The sequence below is a fragment of the Manacus candei genome, unplaced genomic scaffold (assembly GCF_025592945.1).
Source record: "Manacus candei isolate 608988 ecotype Guabito, Panama unplaced genomic scaffold, ASM2559294v1 h1tg000027l, whole genome shotgun sequence".
Lineage (NCBI taxonomy): Eukaryota > Metazoa > Chordata > Aves > Passeriformes > Pipridae > Manacus > Manacus candei.
Window position 1 is genome coordinate 1070418 of NW_026138075.1, and position 15086 is coordinate 1085503.

Here is a 15086-nt window from a genome sequence, read left to right on the forward strand (position 1 = left end):
AACTAACTGTTAACTATAGGTCTTCAAGAGGGAGTGGAAATCTTTTTTGAGCAGATTTGCCAGCTCCCTCTTGATGTGAGTGCAGACAGTGCTCACTTTGCTCTTACAGCTGGTGAGTGGTGCCACTCTGGGAGGAGATGTGGGCAGGAGTGAGTTCTGCATGTGCTCCCTTGCTGATTCAGCCTTGGACTGTCTGATCAGAGTACAACCAAACAATGAAGGGGGAAAACACTGCTTATATGCAGTCCTGGGCAGGTAAGCACTGAAAACAATGACTTTAACAGAGTGGATGATACTTCAACCTGGACATCCTGAAATCTGATTGAATGCTAGTAAAGCTATTAATTGGCAAGAGCCTGCAGATCTTGTTGCCAGATAAAACAACAGGCAAAATACTGAGTTTTACTAAGTAAAACCCTGCTAAGCATTAGAAATTAGAAAGAATGATAACTATCTTAGTGATACCAAAGTATATTCTTCTTTGGGACCCATTTGTGCATGCCTGCATCTTTGAGATGTTATTTTGCAGTAGTCCTGTCATGTAGCATCCCTTGTGGAAATTCCCTTACAAAAATCCATCTGGTTTAGAATTGACTCTATTCAGCTAAGTATGAGAGAGGTGGGATGCCTGACGCCATTCAATCCAAATTGTGTGGTAAATCTATTTATTCTGCCTTCCTCGGTTTGTAGTCTGTCATTACTATATATACTAGAGCTGGTTTCTACCAACGTGCCCTTGCAACTTGCTTAGTCTCAAACTTGCAATCTGGGACAACAGAATAGAAACCTAGGAAGAATTTTTTCGTGTTAGGTGTGTGTTATCTGGGAGAGTGATATACTTATAACAGATCCATTAAAAAATCTAAAGTGTTTTTCCAGGTCCTCAGAAGCCAAACAAGATCAGCAGTTGTTACTGTTTAGGGTTAAACCTTACAGGCATGCATGCAGCACTGCGTTTTCACTTTTGTAGAATTTCAAGACCAGGGTTGGTCCATGTCTAATGTCTCACTGTTAGGACAAAGTGGGATTGCTCCTGGAGAAATTTGCCCACTGCATAAATCAACCCTCAAAACCTTCTAGTGCATTTTGCAAAGACAGTGATGTGGATCTCAAAGTGCTGCCCAAATTCCACTTCAATCAGCTATGTTCTCTGTAGATAAATTTCTTGTGCTCTTCCAAAAATGTGTTACACAGTTCCTCTCCTGGTATAGTGTTATTGGCGTATGCTGTTACTCTACTCAGTGGTAGTGGCATTTTAATGAGGGTAAAATGATTGACATATGACTAGAACTTGATACGTGAGTGAAGTCTCCCATTTCCATAGAGCTTGCTCCTTTGGGAAAGAAGGGCTGGCATTAATAAATCTTCAAGTTGCAGAAAAGTGAGCAAGTACAGAAAAGTGAATTTATTACAGACGCATAATTCTGCACAGCAGATTCTTGATAAAACATGGAGGTTTGAGTAAAAATTAGATTAGGGTAATTGCTCGTGTACAATGATTTCATTAGGTTGTCTCCTAACAAAGAGCAGTGTACTGGAAATGGTTCATGATATATAAAATTTAAGCTATATTGAACTACAAGAAGATGTTTATCTATCCTATGCAAAAATTTTCTGTCAGCTAGATATAAGGATGAGTATAATTCTTATGTAAAAAAAGGCAGGAACTAATTACATCGAAGAGCCTAGAGCTTTTATTATTTTATAGGCTCAGTGCCTGCTTGACAAACAAAGGTTCAGTTGAAAGTAAGCAGGGAATTTAAATTCTCTCTCGTCCCCTCCAAAGTGTTGGTTAATTTTAAAATAATATGTGAGGCCTTGTTCCTGGTCCCATTAGAATTCATAGTATAAGGTCTAAGTAGGCAACTGGTAGTATAAGGTCTAAGATCAGTAGGACTAATGCCTTAAATAAGTTATGATTAAAGGCTGCAGTCCAACCAGCACTTTGAGTTTTAGCTGAAGTAACATGTCCTTGCATTTGTACCAGCCACAGCTGATAGTTTTCATGCATGCTAATCTCATAGATCCTGAAAGTTTGAGTGAGATTCTCCATGAAATCAAAAATCTTGATGATATATGTTAGCTTAGGCCAGTTCAAGCAACATTATGCTTTTGGACTAGTCGCTCTTTCAAAGAGGGTTTTATTCCCCCTCTTTTACTCTCTTTTAAGAGTAAAAGGTTTTAATGACGGCATGGTGACAGAATGTATAAGCAGGGGCCTTACAAAGATATTTTCATGTCTCAAAAGAGAGGTGGCATCCCAGTGAAAATTCAGTTATGTTAGGCACTGATTTCTGTTGGGTTTAGGTGTCCATCTAAGCGTTGTGGCATATACTGGATTATTTTTTGTTACATTTCAGCACTAATAAGTGGACATTTGCCTGTGAATTTTCAGGTCTTTCATTACCACTTTATTAACAAAGCCTTCAAGAATATATGTATGTACTATTTAATCCTCCTTTTCTTTTTCTGGAAAAACTGAGAGGACCTGCATCTGTTAGGAGAGAAATTTTTTGCAATGATGGAGAGCAGGAAATTTCTGCAATTTCTATTTCCCAAACAGCCTCTTTTGTCTTTTGCTTTTGCTAATACTTGGTCTGCTTTTTTGTCTCCAAGAACCAACAAAGGCAAGGTACATCACATCAGTGGAGATTGAAGATGAGTAAGAAACATTATGTTTTAGGTTGCAGTACATGCAGCTTAGAGAAATTAGTGACATTTTGATGTCTAAAACCAGGAATGGAAAAGATTTGGTGTTATTGCAGAAGGATATGGAGGAAGACTATGGCTCAGAGGAGGGCAGATCTTGTTTTATATGAAATAAGTTTTGATTCTCAGAGAGGCAGGACTTACTTTGCAAACAGAATTGCTGAAGAATTTAGGAAGAATACTTGCTTTTCACCTGAAAACTGAGGGTGAAGATGTGCTTTGTATTAACCAGAGAGTGCAGCAAGGTATCTCTGGTCCAACATTAGTCCAGCACTATAAATAGAAGAGCAAAGAGCTCCATGAAAAAAAAATAAAAGATATCAAATCCATATGAACAAACTGTGCCGAACACAAAGAGTAGTGAGATGCAAAGTGAAAAATCAGCTAAATAAATTGACTAGGGTTGTTGTTTTTGTCAGAGATGTGGCAAATGATATTCTGTGGTACCATCACAGTGCCACTCACTGTCCTGCCATCGTGGTTATTGAACAGTATCAGCATTTGAATGTGTGCCGTGGTGGATCCTGGTCTGTGGTGAGGGCAGTACTTAGCTTTGCTGACTCTGATGTCTCTGCTCTGACATCCTCTCCATTCTTTTATTTTCTCTAACTGGTGTGTTAGAATGCCAGATAATCAGCTGATAATCAGCTTAGCCTGGTGACTTGGGCAAAGATCTAGTTCTGTTCCTGTGCTCTTGTCACGGGAAGGGGATTACAGCCTTTCATGATTGGCATGTAACATGGTTTGACTCTTGCTCTGCTCTCAGTGTGGACATCTGTGTTGGTTCCAGGTGTTCATATAAGTCTCTGTCTGAACATGACCATTATAAAATGCAATACATTTGGGGGTTGTCTGATATTTGTGTAGAGCTCTTAGGTGGAATATTTTAAGTATTTTTCTTCACTTTTCTTTTGTACTTCACATGGGGTTGCTGAAACAGAAAGGGAAAGGGACTTGATGGTTTAGGTCAGAGTACTTTCTGAGAGTGATTTTCCACTTTATAGAAGGTTGGTACTTCAGTAAATAAGCCTAAGGAAGTAATCATTCCCCTGTAGTTGGCACTGGTGAGGCCACAGCTCGAATTCCCTGTTCATTTTTGGGTCCCTCACTCCAAGAAAGACCTTGAGGTGCTGAAGCAACAGAGGGCAACAGACCTGGTGAATGATTTAGAGCATAAGTCCTATGAGGAGTGGCTGAGGGAGCTGGGGTTGTTTAGCCTGGGGAAAAGGAGGCTGAGGTGAGACTTTATCACTGTCTTCAACTACCTGAAAGGGGGTTGTAGCCAGGTGGGGTTTGATGGCAGGCAACTACTGACAGTAACTGGATGTGTTCCTTTTGATCAAACTCAGGATGACTGTCAGTGACACTGTGGTCTGTTGTAGCTTTTCATTAACTAGGTCTTCATGATGAAAACATCACTTGAAACCATAAAACAATTGATTAATAATATTTAATTAATTGCTTACTGCTTTACGCTTCCAGGGGGAAATGAAAGAAGAAAGCTGGCTGTCTGTTTTGTTCAGAGAAGGAAAACATTTTCTCTGAACTATTCTACTCAAGGTCACAAAAAGCTCAGTGTGCTGTATTACTGAATTATTTTAAGCAGGAAGCCTATACCCAAAGATCAAGCCTGTGAAAAATAAGACTGTTCACCTCTGATTCTTGAATATCTTGGTTCAGTTTTCTGTACGCTCACCTCTCTCTTAACTGGGTATCTACCTAATCTGCTTTACTACAGTGACTGGTCAAGGATAGCAGTATGAATGAGCCACAGAAGCATTGATGTTTTTGTATGGAAGTAATTTCATTTTGTCCACAATTTGGAGCACTCTTCTAATTGTGATGGTGTGCAAGTTTCGAGCTGGCTTCCCACCAAGTCCCCGAAACTCAACAGCAAGGACCTGCTTCCCAGAGAGGGAAGAGAAAAGAAACAACTTAAGCAGCCAAAGCTATAGCAATATATATATATATATATATATATATATATATATATAACATATGAGACAGATATATACAATGAGAATACTATACACCACAACTCCAGAAATCCCAAACAGTTCCCCAAAAAGGGAAGAGGGGGAGGGAGAAGGGAGAAGGACAAAAAGGGACAAAGACCGAGCAAGTCAACCAGCCAACTGAAGGTAAATTAGCAAAATCTCACCACTTCCCTTTGGACAAGCAGGATGGCTGGACAGGCCCAGCGCTCTCCCCTCACGTGTGGCAGATAACAGCAGTCACTGCAGGCCTCAGCTCCAGATAAGCCAGACCGAGACAGGGACCCACCGTTCTCGAACCTCGCCGGAAAGGAAGAGAGCGAGGTCCCTCCTGCTGGCTTTATTTATACCTCACGTTACGTAAAGGAATAGCATGGAATACTTCCGTGGTCACCTTCCTAGTTCCTTCCTGGTTACAAGCTGGTCTCCAGGAAGGCCTAGAGTGAAACCATCACAGATGGGCTCTGTCCTTTAGTCATGTTGGTGTGCCAGGTTATGGTTTGTTTGGTTTTTTCTATCCTTTACTCTTGGCAAATGGAGCACTGACACTTGTTTGGAACTTGATTTCTCTTACTGACTATAAATCCAAGAAAACAGATTAACAAACATGAAGACTGTTCGTGGCATTCCAGCACAGCATTCATGCCTGCATGCTGATATACATTTTGCTTTTTGCTCACAGATTTACATTTTATTTTTTCAGTCTGTATAAAGAAGTGGCTTTTTGGCTCTCCTTCCTGTCCTGTGAGTTGACACAGACCTCAGAAAACTTGGGCAAATAACTTGTCCCATTTACCATTCACTTACACAATTGTTAAATACATCAGACTGTTTATTATGCTAGTGCATAATAAGATAGCCATATATACCTATAACATACATCCACAACTTATCCATTAAACTATACCCCATGTCACCTCTTACATTAATTCGTTTGTGTCAGTTTTGGTATGAACTCATTAAGTAGCAGGGGAGCTGATTGTTCATGTCCTGTATAGAAGAACATTTTTATGGAATAACAGTACAATCCTGACAGGAAGACTTTGACCGTGTAAATACAGAAGAGAAATAATAACAATATTCTTAGCAGCAGAGAGGTATTGTAATATGTATATGCACTCTGAGTAGCTAGAAAACATTTGAAACTCCTCATTTTATTTAAGGAGGCTTTATTCAAGTACAGCTGCAAAATGTGGCTAAATATTTACTCAATGAAACTATGATAAATTAATTTTAAACATTTATTCAAGGACAGAAATAAATCAGTTGTGCCATGAACAACAGTCTAGTTCCTGATAAATATACTTTTCTTACAGGTTTGTCTCCTCTCTGTGTAGAATTTCCAGCTGCTCCTGCACCTCTTGGGACTCCTTGTCCTGGCAAATGCTTGGACGTGCCATGGCTAATTGTGTGTGTGCACGTTGGTCTGCCAGGGTGTGTGAGCAGCTGCCTAGCAGAGTATCTAATGCCTGAGGTCTGTGGTCTTTCTGCAAGCTGGGATGTATTCCCTGCTTGTCGAGTCTCCCCCAGCCTTGTAAGACCTTTGCATCTTTGAACTTCCATCCCTTTCTAATATGATGAGAGTTGTGTTTGCAAAGGTTAAAGTAAAGTTCAAAGTCATCATTTTTTTTTTCTGGAGTGTGATTAGGAGAGTACTCTCAGCACAGGCTCCAAACAGAAAAGCAGGCTACAAGTCCACCTTAGAAGCTGTTTCACTTGAAGTGTTGAACTTCATCCTCTCTGGAGAACTGTGTAAAGAACTGGTCCTCAATACTGCTTTCTGACCCAGTGAAGGCAAAGGAAATAGATGTTTTAAAAGTGTGCATGGAAATCAGTTTAGCACAAGGTTGTAAATTGTGAGCTCTTGTGGTAGTTTGAGCCACATTAGAAATCCAAAATCCAATTTCCAGACTTCCTCCCACCCCTTCCCACAATTTTTCCTAGCACTGGAGAGAAACTTTCAGGCCAGAGGCTTCTATAGGGGAAGGGGGAAGTATATACATTTATTTACACAAATAAATACTATACAAACTAAAGGTAACTATATATATATATATATATATATATATATAACATTTCTATCAGTCCTTTTAAGCCCCTCCCTTTAATTTTAGTCCAGAAGAAGCCTTTTCAGGCTGCTGGGTAATGCAGTCTCTCTCATGGGAATGTTCTGGGCCCCTGAACACTCTCTAACCAGCCTTCAGCTGTTTGTTGCAGTTTTTCTTCTCACTAAGTCCGAGAAAGTAGCTTTGAGTCTGTTCTCCTCGGTCTGTGTCATTTCTGTTGTATGATCTCTCTCTCTCGGTCTCATACCTCGGTCCGTAGGCTGCTGCAGTGTAGTTCAGCTTATCAAGCGTCCTCCGAGTCAGTTCTCGGCTGCCCCCAGTCAGCTTTGGCAGGGCAACTCCCGAGTTCTTGGCCTGTCTCCATTTTCACCTGGGATTCTTCTCCTGAGCGTCAAACCTCCTCCTCTGACCCGTCTCTTGGCTCAGCTTAAATGCTGAGACTTAAAATCCACCCCCCACCAGCCTAAATGCAGTGGGGGAGGAAAAAGCCCCCTAGTCTTGGCCACAGGCAGAGTTCGGTCCAGCTATACACTGTCCCAAGCATCCCGCAGCTGCAGGGGGGGAGAAGAGGGCCTGGCCTCCTCCCTTACCTCTCAGGTGCTGTGAATCTCTTCCTTCACAGCACACACTCCAAATGCTGCCTCTAACTCTGGCCTAGGCAGAGTTGGGGGCCGCAGGGCTCCCCTTGCCCCCTGGAGGGGGAAAGAAGGAGCCCAGCCACCCCCTGGCCTTCTCCACCCACACGCAGCAGACGCCAACAGAAACACTGCCAGCAGATTCCGGTGCTGTGTGTATGATTTTGAGCAGAAGTGAACAACATGGATGGTGATTGTCTCTCCAGGGAACACTGCCCTGGCACCCAATCACCTCTGAACCCCCCCCCCGAACTCTCATGGGGGGCCAATCTTAACCCATGGCAGCTCTTCATTGAGTTTGTGCCCTTCATAGCCGCTTCACTCTGACTGGAGATTATGTAGTGACAGGAAAGGTCTGGCTGGGCGAAATCACCAACAGAGAATTTCAGAAATAAAACTGCAAGGTCAGTAACAAGTCAGTTGGAGTACTTTGCTAAATTAAAGATGGGGATGAGAGAAAATATACTGAAATGCAGTTCTTTGGGATGTGTGTGCTGCTATCTGTTCGCAGTAAGTAAATGGCACAAGCTGTCAACAGATGCTCTTACACCTGCAATAGATAGTTCAGCCAGAACAGAGAAGGGTAGCTTTTGATTCACTACCAATGACACTTTAATAAAATAGAGAAAAAAATGTCTGCAGTCTCTAATAAGCAATATATCAACCAAGTACTGTCAGCTTGTGTAGAAAGTTCACAGTATGATTTATTATGTTAATTACAGTCATGGTCCTCATGCTCTTGAGTCTGCTCATATTCTCAGCTTGATTTAAGGATACTCTTTGGCCAAGACTTAAAGTGCAGCTTATTATGATTAATGTAATAAAATATTTATTACATTCTCCTTTTCTTTGTTTCTCTGCTTGCTGCCCCAGTTAGACTGCCTCATTTGAAACACTGATATAAATTAAATTTCAGATGATGAAGATCTTCATCTGGTTTTAATCTCTCTCTTCAGTGTTATGTTTTTTTCACATCCTTTGTTCTTATTTTCTCTTCTCTCCCCCACATCTTTATTTCCCTTCCTATTTCCCAGCTCTGCTGCTCAGCTGCTGTCTAAAGTGAATCAAAAGCCAGCAAACTTCATAGCCCTGGCTCATCCCTTCAAGATCTCTTGCATTGCTTTCTCCAATATGCTTATTAAAGTTATTTCTTACGTGCAATGACATTAAAACTGGTGGTAGGCTGTAGCTGAGAACATGCTAAGCCTCTGGTGATGTGGGGTGGAATGTTTTACATGTTCTACATTTACGTTCTCCTTAGAGAAGACTAAACTGTAAGGGGATGCATGCTTGGGCCCAGTTTCTCATTCTTCTTCCACAGGGTTTGCAGAGAGGCACAAAATTCCACTGTGCCAAATTTTCCAAAATGCCATATAAATTTGTACTTGTTATTTTGTGCAAGCCAGCCCACTAGTTAAACTGTTAGCTGAGCAATCAGTGCTTCTGAGATCTGTATACACATCTGCAAAACTGGGTTTCTCTGGATGAGTAAAGGTGAACACCTTTCTGAAAATTTAAGCACTTAGCTTGGTTATGTAAGACATGGGGGTTTGCCATGAAAATTTGTATAATTTTTAAATTATAAGCTTAGTTCAACAAAGGAGGTGTGTCTCAGATCTTTACGGGTTTTTTCTCTCCGCATTTTTGTTTTTCTTCTTGTTATTTTCTCTTAGCAGCTTATGAATCAAGTCATTGTATACACATGAATGTTGTTCAGTTGTGCTCCTCTTCCACCTTCAAAACATATAATGACTTAGTCCAGTTTATTGCTACACTACTACAGAAGCATATACTTAGATACAAGGACTCCAGTCCAGAATGCACTTTTAATATGCTTTTTGGACTGGAAACTTATTTGGAAATAAAACTGATACTCTGCTGAGGATGTGTATACAATACTTTCTGGATTGGTGCCAAGCCAAGTCCTTTTGGAAAACAAGTGCATCACTTCTACCATGCATCATACAGCTTCCAGTTCAGAGGGTAGGTTAGGCAGTCACAATCATTCCTTGAATTCCTTCTGCCACAGAGCATGAAAGTAACTAACATACTTTGAAAGGGCAACATTTCTCTATATTGCCAAAAAGTCCTGGGTAAAAAAAGAATTTTATTTTCTAGAGTTAAATATGTAACCTGAAGAAAATAATTGGCAAAAAAATTCTCTTTTCTTTAGTCTTAAACTGAAACCAGTACTTTGAGTTTTCTAATGGTGTTAGCCATGAATTGTATGGAAACTATTAGAACATTATATGGCTGAATGCAAAGATGCATGCTCCACATAAAGCTGACGTTAGCTTCACATTCTAGGTAATGTTTTGCCACTTATGAGCTCCAGCAGCACTTCAATGTCACCAAACTATCTGATTTATTTAACCTGAGCTCTGAACAAAAGCAATTATGGTTTAGAAGTGAACATTTTTGAAGAAAGTTTAGGCAGTTATTTTGAAGCACGTGGGGGTTTACGTTTTTTTAAAGTTTCCTAATATTTTTGGGTTTGCAGTATTGAAAACTCTAAGTGCAACTTTTATATCCTCCACCTCTGTGAAGAGTTGAGTCTCTGAATGTCAATTATATAAAGGTCCAAATAATTTGTTTTTATAACCTTCCTTTAAAGGTAATAGCTATGGACATAAGAGAGGGATGAGCCAGAGCAGGTAGACCTGAAGGTGGTTGCAGGCTAGGTTATAATCCAGGTGGCTGACCTGAAACAGGGCAGCTAAAATGACAGACTCCAGTCCAGCTGTGAGCTGAGTATATTATGCCTGTGTATCACCTAAGTACCAGGTATATGAATTTCTTCTGTACTCTTGCAAAATACCTTTTGTTTCTGCTGTTCTCCGTAGTGTGCCCCAGGGAGCAGCTGTAGTGTCCTGCTGTGCAATGCTGCAGCGTTGGGCAAGCCTGGGAGAGCTGGAATTGGTATATTTGTTCCTGACAAATGGAGATGGAATCTGTGTAAATATCCCACGGTTGAGGCACAGAAGAAATAAATCCCATTTTGCATTGCAGCAATTTATGGTAGTGCATCTCAGAGCAGCTTTGAAAGGAGATAGGAAATTGCCCCAGAGATGCCACTGTAAGTGTTCAGTGGAAGAAGTCAAATGCGAGGTAAAGATGGCATTCAGCACTTCTCTTTTCCACTGTCCCTGATGAAACCAAAACCAGACAACTAGATGAAGTGGAAATCATACTTTGAACAAATGAAAACATTTTTTTATTTAGAAAATGCATTTTTAGAATCTTTGTGCTGCAATGGCTCGTGTACAGTCAGGTGGAGAAGGAAGGAAGCCTTGTAGAAATCAAAGTCCCAAGAGCGCTGCTGTTTTGCACTGTTCATTGGTGATTTCCAGTATCCACTGCCTTAAAAGGGTGATACAATCAGTCTTCATAGGAGGAGATAAATTCTCATGTGCTTGTCATAGCTACAAATTTCCTGACATGTGAAGATCATGCAGTAGTCCCATTAAATGTGTATTTTACTGTTGGCTTTGCCAGCAGCCAAATTGCATCTCATATCTTTTCAAGCTGCTGTAGGAAGAAAGTAGTGAAAGTGAATGCAAACTGGAAACCAGCATTAATATCTGAGAGAGCATCCACTTGTCAGACCATTGTATACCTTGCAAAAAAAATATACAGGTGACTAAACTTTGTTCTAGTGACTCAACTTCATGGAGACCGATGAATGAATATTCCCATGCTCATTTGCTTGCAATCTGTGTCTTTTTTTTCTCTGACAGATCTAAAGCTTTTTAATTTTAGAGTAATAAAACACTTTGCTGATAATTTTTTTGGATGAGGTCAGCTGAATAGAAGTGTAATTTTTTTTGTCAAAACCCATAAAATTTTCTCAAGTGGATATTAATAAATAAATTTTTCTCATACTACAGATTTTACATGCTGGTGAAAACCTTTTCTGAAAATGTTAAACTACACAGAGCTTGGTTTAATGTAGTGGAAACAGGGAAATTTAACCGTTAAACAGTTTAAAGAGTTTAGTAACAACATCAGATAGGTAGGGCAGCAGTTCAAGAAAAATGCAGAAACACTTTCTTCTGCTTCAGTAATCTGCATTTGACAAGGTTAGATCCTGTTATCCTTCAGAGCTTTGAAGCTGTTAGATGTCAAAAACTAATGAAAGTGTCCATCCAGTCACAGAGTTTCCCCCCCTCTTTTGACTCTAACTCACCAAGCTTAAGCTTAAAATTATTATGGCACAGGAAGTGCTTTATTTGGCCTTAGGACTTCCTAGTGAATTGGTTATTATTGGGTTTGAAATAATAACATTAAAACATGCATATTTGTGACTTAAGCCTGTGACTGCTGCATGTGTGCAGGAGTTGCCCCAAGGAAGTTAGTCTGTACCAGACAGTAGAAGTGCCAGAAATGTCATTCTCCAAATGTTTAGCTCTCCTTGTCTCTCAATCTCATGATGTTTCTACAAATGCTTAGAGGCACTTCTTCTGGGGAGACCTTCTACTCTTACCCTCACTCTCACTTTTGGCAGTAAGGCAGGAGTACGGCCTTCACTGGGTTATTCCTGTGATATGGTGATAAACAGCTCTTGGCTTTCTAGGTTTTGCATGCAAGAAAGAGTGCTGATACTCAAGGATGCCATGGTATGACGGTGGCATTCAGCTGGTTCTGACAGGGAAGCAGTAGCACTGCTTCCAGGAGGGCATGTTTGTCAGAGGGTCACACAGCTTTTCCCCTCTGTGACTTGACTAAACCTCCCTTGCACAACAGCGTGACCTCTGCTCACTGTGACTGTAGACTCGAGAGTCGTTTTCCTGCTGACAGTCTCTTGAAACAGGAGGAGACAGGAGTAAAGAAAGGTAGGAGCAGGCTGTGCTTTTCTTGAACTTTTTTAGTAGACTGCATATGGCCATGTCCCAGAGGTTGGCTATTGCTGCTTTCCAATAATTGCAGAACAGGGGCAACAGCCAACCTGCAAAGTCTGGGGAGTACTTAGCTCCAGCTAAGTATGTGTAGTGATATGGAGATATGTAGTGCTTTGTGTGTGATTAACTAGGCTTTTTCACTTGAATGAAAGCATTTTGGTGGAGGCAGGCCTGCTGCAGAAGCATTTTTCTAGTCTGGACACAAATTTGGTAGAGAAGACTTTGGCTAGAGATGTGATTACCACCAAAAAACCCACCTTACTTTTAATGTATGTCTGTGAAATCTCAGTGCTTACAACCCACAGAGTTTAAGACTGTTTGCAGTAATAACTCAGGTTTGTGACTCCCACTATTCTTACAAATCTTCTCTGAACATTAATAATCTGCATCTGTCTGTCATGAAAGCAAGAGCCTTTACCCCACCATATATAATTACAGATATGTCCTTTTCAGGCAATCCAAGTGTATGTATGTGTGCGAGCTGAATAAAACAACCCTGAGTTTGATAACTCTGCTGATAATATTAAGTCTTGGCTGCATTAAGATCAGATTATGAAAAGATCAGAAAACAGCTGTTTCTCTGTGGGAGAGACCATCTGATGGTTATGAGCTATCCTGGAACACTTGGCTCCCACTGGGTTGTCTGTTTAATCTCTCCAGGTCACTATCTCTTTGTCTTCGTTTGAACTGGAACATCTTAAATACTTGGCACATTTTGAAATTCAAAGTTGGAAGTTTACCCTGGATCCCACAGTAGGGCGGGTTATTCTGGCTTCTTCTGCCACATTCTGGTTTTCTTGGAAATGATACTCTGATGTGGGATCAGATAGGAAACACAAAAGCTCCAACCAGGTCCTTTGTGCAGTGATGCAGCTGAGGGGGCAGGACCTCAGGAAATGCATCTCCAAGTCAATTTATTTTTTCATGTTTCTGCTGTAGTCTGTAAAACAGGTAACAGCACAACCAGCTCCAAAGGGTGCACTGTGACAAGGAAAAGGAATTAAGAATAACGTGTCTTGGTAGATCAATGATAACAATTATTTTTGGTTGGTTGGTTCTGACCATCTTACTAGCTGAGAGTATTCCTAAAGCCTAGCAACAGACACCTACAGAAGATTTATAAGAAAGGTGCAAGCATACATAACACCTCCCCATTCTCCTGTCTTCTGTCAATTTGCAGCTCAGGCCTTTCTGATACAGAGGTGTTCCCTTGCATTGAGGAGGGCTTTGTGACTTGTTTTTTATGCTTTTACCCAGTTTTGGAACCCATGCAAACTGAAGAGTTGATGATACAGTTGATGGTGAGCAGTGGAGGTCCACAGGTTTATGTTTGCAGTAGTCAAGAAACTAATGTAGATCCTCACCAGTGTTTGCAGTAGTTTCCACCAGGTCCACAGCACATTAAAAAAAAATTACAAAAGAACTTTTGGTCTCTATTCAACAAGATGCAGCAAAGTGAGACAAAGCAAATGTCTGGGAACTGTTACACTGGAAACTCCCTGCATTTGTGCCATGCTATGACACATCACCAATACTTGAGTGGTCTCATAGGAAGAGAATAATCCACTGCTACCATTGCAACCTGGATTCAGAGCCAAAGTAGAGGTAGAACTCTCCTGATGTAGCTGCATGAGAAGCTGACCCCATTATTTTTTAGCATTTTCCACCTGCCTTGTGGAGTAACACACACCACACCACAGCACTGCAGGAATACAATGTTTCTGGGGTACTGTTTCACTCATGTAACTTGGGGAGATCTTTATTTCAACCTGGGTTTTATAGCTGTTAGCTGCAGATAGTGCAATTTCCTTTGCAGATTAAGGAAAGATGCTGTAACATAAATGACTGACTGGGTGTCACTGCTGTGTTGTGACAGGCTATCCTCTAAGAAGTAGTGATTGATGACATGTATAAAACTGAGCCATTATATGTGGTGTTTATATTGAAATAGTACTTAACATGTGGGCTGTCAGTCAAAGCACTGATTACTTACACAGTTCTATAAGTGGTGGTGGGTGCAGTGAACAACATACTAGATTAAATGTTTGGTTTGAAGCTTTAAAGAGGGTTGTCTCTTTGTTTCCAGCCTGCATCTAGCTGTATTAAAAGGACCTATTCTGTACATTGCCTAAAGCATGAGACTTCACTGCAGGATGCTAGGAGGTCTTTTTGATGCTGACATCAGTATTAAAACGAGTTTCTGAGTCAGGCTGGTGGCCTTTCTTTTCCCCCTTGAGCACAGATCAAGCTCTGTGCTCTGTGGCAGCATTTTTTCATGTCTGCAGAAGCCCCCAAAGGCCTCATCTGCAGATGCTTACTTTTCTGTCCTTTGCAGAGGATTTGAGGACCCCTCTCAGCAGGTTTCCCTAAGTGCTCTGGGTGTGGCAGACGCTTTGCAGTGAAGACACAGGACCGGTTTCTGTTCTGCTGGGAAGCCCTAGGGCAAGTCACTCTCCATGCCTCTCTCTGCAGGTGTGGTATGGAGGTGATGGGGTGAACTTTCTTGAGAGTCAGTGTGTAGATGGGTGGGAGGAGAAGCTGTCCAGCATGCACCAATGTTTCTACACCACATGAAACACTGCAAGTGGGCTAGGGAGGGAGAATGGGCTACTTTCCTTTCCCTGCTACCTCCTCCTCTGTTAAGAGGCTCGAAGGGAAGATGAGGAGCAAGTGTCTGAGCCCTGGTGCAAAGCCATGGGTGTGCTACACGGCCTGACATAAGCTTGGCCTGAATGACAGAGAGGCAATGGGAACTTAACCTGGTCTCATACTGCTTTGCGGTGT

At 41.2% G+C, this 15086-nt stretch overlaps 1 protein-coding gene across 2 annotated transcripts in view; it reads left to right on the forward strand.

Annotated features, from left to right (window-relative positions):
• KIAA1958 (KIAA1958 ortholog) overlaps positions 1-15086 on the forward strand; it is a 69660-nt gene that overhangs the window by 39897 nt on the left and 14677 nt on the right. The window lies entirely within an intron of this gene.